The sequence below is a fragment of the Magnolia sinica genome, chromosome 15 (assembly GCF_029962835.1).
Source record: "Magnolia sinica isolate HGM2019 chromosome 15, MsV1, whole genome shotgun sequence".
In the NCBI taxonomy this organism is placed as follows: domain Eukaryota; kingdom Viridiplantae; phylum Streptophyta; class Magnoliopsida; order Magnoliales; family Magnoliaceae; genus Magnolia; species Magnolia sinica.
Genome location: NC_080587.1, coordinates 36744525 through 36748585, shown reverse-complemented (window position 1 = coordinate 36748585; position 4061 = coordinate 36744525). Strand labels below are relative to the sequence as shown.

Genomic DNA, 4061 nt, shown 5'->3' with positions numbered 1-4061 from the left:
AGTCCAATGTGTCGGCGTGAAACTTGTAGTAAGATAATTTGCAATATCAGCAAACTAAGGCAATTAGGACAGTTTGAAAAATTATTCATTAGGGAACATGTCATTTATAGGTGTCGTCTTAAGGAGATTAGGAAGATCAAGTCTCGAGAGATGGTTAGCCACTATGTTCTCTACTCCCTTTTTGTCTCGTATTTCTAAGTTCAATTCTTGGAGTAAGAAGATCCATCTTATCAAGCAGGGCTTAGCATCATTCTTAGAAAGAAGATACTTCAACGTCGCATGATCAGTATAGAAGATAATCTTGGATCCGATCAAATAGGACATAAATTTGTCTAGACCGAATACTACGGTTAAGAGTTCCTTCTTCATAGTAGAGTAGTTCTCTTGAGCAGAATTTAGAGTTCTACTCGCATAGCGAATAACGTAGGGTGTCTTTTCTTTTCTCTTACCTAACAATGTCCCAATAGCATAGTCGGATGCGTCTCACATAATCTCAAAAGGGATGCTCTAATCTGGTGGCTGCATGATAGGTGCAGTAGTTAACATGCCCTTGAGCTTAGTAAAAGCTTCCTGGCATTGTTTAGTCCACTCATATAGTACATCCTTTTGAAGTAGATTAATTAAAGGACGAGAGAGGTGACTAAAGTCTTTTATGAATCATTTGTAGAATCCAGTGTGTCCTAAGAAGGATCACACATCGCATATGCTTTTGTGAGGTGGTAGGTTAAAGATAAGATCGACTTTGGACTTATCCACCTCAATTCCCTTGGACGAGATTATATGTCCAAGAAAAATTCCCTTGGGAACCATGAAATGACATTTTTCCCAATTTAAAACCAAATTCTTTTCTTTACATCGCTGTAACATACTTTTAAGATTTTTTAAACATTCGCTGAAAGATGGACTAAAAACAGAGAAGTCATCAATGAAGACCTCTAGATATTGCCCCACCATGTCAGAAAAAATCTCAGCATGCATTGCTGAAAAGTGGCTGGGGCATTACACAGTCCAAATGGCATCCTTTGATACACAAAAGTACCACAGGGACATGTGAACGTTGTCTTCTCCTGGTCTTCAAGAGATATCTTTATTTGATTATAGCCCGAATACCCATCAAGGAAACAGTAGTAAAATGACCAGCTAGCCTTTCTAAGATTTGATCAATGAAGGGCAAAGGGAAGTGGTCCTCCCTTGTGATAGTATTCAATTTTATATAGTCAATGCATATTCTCCAACCAGTAGTGACTCTAGTTGGCACGAGTTCATTATCGGCATTTGCTACGATGGTGATTTCAGACTTCTTAGGAACCACCTGAGTTGGACTCACCCATTAACTGTCGGATATAAGGTATATGATACCCACATCCAACAACTTAATAACCTCTCTTTTAACCACTTCCTTCATATTCAGATTTAATCGACATTGTGGTTGTTAGGAGGTCTTCGCATTATCCTTAAGATGAATGCGGTGAGTACAAATCAAAGGATCAATTCCCTTGAGGTCCGCAATCGACCATCCAAGAGCTCCTTTATGTTCAATGAGAGTGAAAATGAGCACACTCTCTTGTTCTTTCTCAAGGTGGGAAGAGATCACCACTAGGTATGTCTTATATTGACCTAAATAGACATATTTAAGATCAGAAGGCAAAGGTTTCAGGTCAAGCTTCGGTGCCTTGATACTAGACGAGAGATGTACTACATCGATTTGGGGTAATTCTTCAAATTGTGGCCTCCACTGGTTAACTTCAAGTACTGGCGCATCATCAAGCATGACATCTATCTCCTTAATCGTATCATCATCCAAATCAGGGGAGTGGGCCAAGCACGTCTTCAAAGTATCAGAGTGTAGAGTCAGGAGTGCTTTATCTTCCATGAAAGAACCGATCATATTAATGTCGTGGGTATCGTCATTATCCTATGGATGTTTGCGTATGTTGAAAAAGATATTGAGCTCTAACGTCATATTCCCGAAAGACAAGTTCATAATTCCATTCCTACAATTAATTATTGCATTTGATGTAGCAAGAAATGAGTGACCAAGGATGACAGGTATCTAAGTGCTCATATCTATGATGGGATGAGTATCCAAGATGATAAAATCTACTGGATAGTAGAAATTGTCAACCTGGACTAACACATCCTCAATCATCCCTCTTGGTACATGAATTGAGCGATCATCAAGTTATAATGTGGTCCGGGTAGGTTTTAATTCACCTAGACCCAATTGTTCGTATACCGAGAAAGGAATCAAATTCACGCTCGTACATAAGTCAAGAAGTGTGTTCTCGATCTGGTGATTCCCAATTATACAAGTGATAGTTGGGCTACCAGGATCTTTATATTTCTATGACACATCTTTCCTAAGGATGGCACTCACCTTTTCAGTCAGAAAAATTTTCTTTTGAATATGCTTGTTCTCTTGGTTGTACATAAGTCTTTCAGAAATTTGATATAGGAGGGGATTTGTTTCACAGCATTCAGCAAAGGGATGTTGACTTTCATTTGTTTCAACACTTCTAGAATATCTTGAGAGTTAGAGAGAGGTTTTGGTGCAATTAACCATTGAGGGAATGGTGCAATCGGTTTACTTTGAGGTTTTGGTTCTACCTCATGTGGGGCAATGCTAGGTCCATCATTCTCATCTGTTTCCATGTCCTTAGGCTTTTCAGCCCTTACTGGAATAGTTTTTTCAATTGTCTTTCCAGTCCTAAGAGTGGTGATAGACTTAACTTGCTCCATTTGATTTGAAGAGCTTGGGTCACTAATTTCACACCGTGGTTTGGATTAAGAATGGGTTAGGGTGGAAGAATCCCTTTCTCTCCACTCATTAAATGTGACTCAATCCATTGAATGGCCTTGTTAAGGTCTTGGGAAGCTTGTAATGTGCCTTGATTGAAAAGCTCTTGATTTTAGATATGTTTTAAAATCGGATCCTCCTAGGGCTTCTTTTGATTTAAAATTTGAGATAAAGCCCCCTTGAGGGTTAGCTATTTGTCCATTCCTCCAACTGAAATTTGGATGGTTCCTCCAACTAGAGTTGTATGTATTTGAGGTGAGTCCATTGAAAGGTCTTTGGTAGTTGTTCACGATATTTGATTGCTCATTCAGTACCTCTTGAAAAATAGGTATTTTGGACAATTTTCAGTTGTATGTATGTTGCAAGCATTTAGGCTTTCCTTCTTAAGTTCTATGGCCTCTATTTTCCTTGTGAGGTTAGCCACTTTAGCATTTATATCATCTTCCTCTTTCAAAACATATATTCCACCCCTCTCCTTTGATTGAGTAGGCTTAGAAGTGGTGCTAGGTCTTGTGGAGATGTCTCATGATTGTGCGTTTTCAGCAAGTTTGTCAAAGCAATCCCACACATCATCGACATCTTTGTTCATGAATTCCCTATTACACATTGTCTAGACCAATTAGCGCATGGAAGATGTCAGTCCATCGTAGAAGAAATTTTTTATGCGCCACATTTCGAAGCCATGTTGTGGGCATGAGCTGACAAGATCCTTAAATCGATCCCAACATTGGAAGAATGTCTCATCTTCCTTTTGGGCGAAGTTCATGATGGACTTTCTGATGGTGTTCGTCTTATGGTATGGGAAGAATTTCTTTATGAACTCCCTTGTCATGTCGTTCCATCTACCAATGGATTGTGGACATAGTGAATGCAACCATGTCTTAGCTTTTGCTTTTAAGGAGAAAGGAAAGAGTTTCAGCCTGATCGTGTCCTCAGACACATTAGGAAAGTATAAAGTGACTATTATCTCATCAAACTCTTTCATGTGTAGATATGGACTTTCAGATTCAAGTCCATGGAACTTTGGAAGGAGTTGGATCACTCCTGGCTTAATATCTATATTTCCTACATTCTTTGGAAAAATCATATAGGAAGGTGTGCTCACCCCCACCAGTTGTAAATAATCTCGTAAGGTACGAGGCGGGGGTGCATTATGCACTTCATTCTCGTCTTGAATTTCCTTAACTGGAGGTTGAGGTTGGTTTGCAGGTTGATTCGCAGCCATCATTTCAATTGACTTTGAGGATCTCAAGTGGTGTCTAAT

At 39.2% G+C, this 4061-nt stretch overlaps 1 non-coding gene across 1 annotated transcript; it reads left to right on the top strand.

Annotated features, from left to right (window-relative positions):
• The first annotated feature begins 3474 nt into the window (after positions 1 to 3474).
• Positions 3475 to 3581, top strand: LOC131228393 (small nucleolar RNA R71). The gene has a single exon (XR_009162896.1). It is a non-coding gene; the product is annotated as a small nucleolar RNA R71 (small nucleolar RNA).
• Positions 3582 to 4061: the final 480 nt, after the last annotated feature.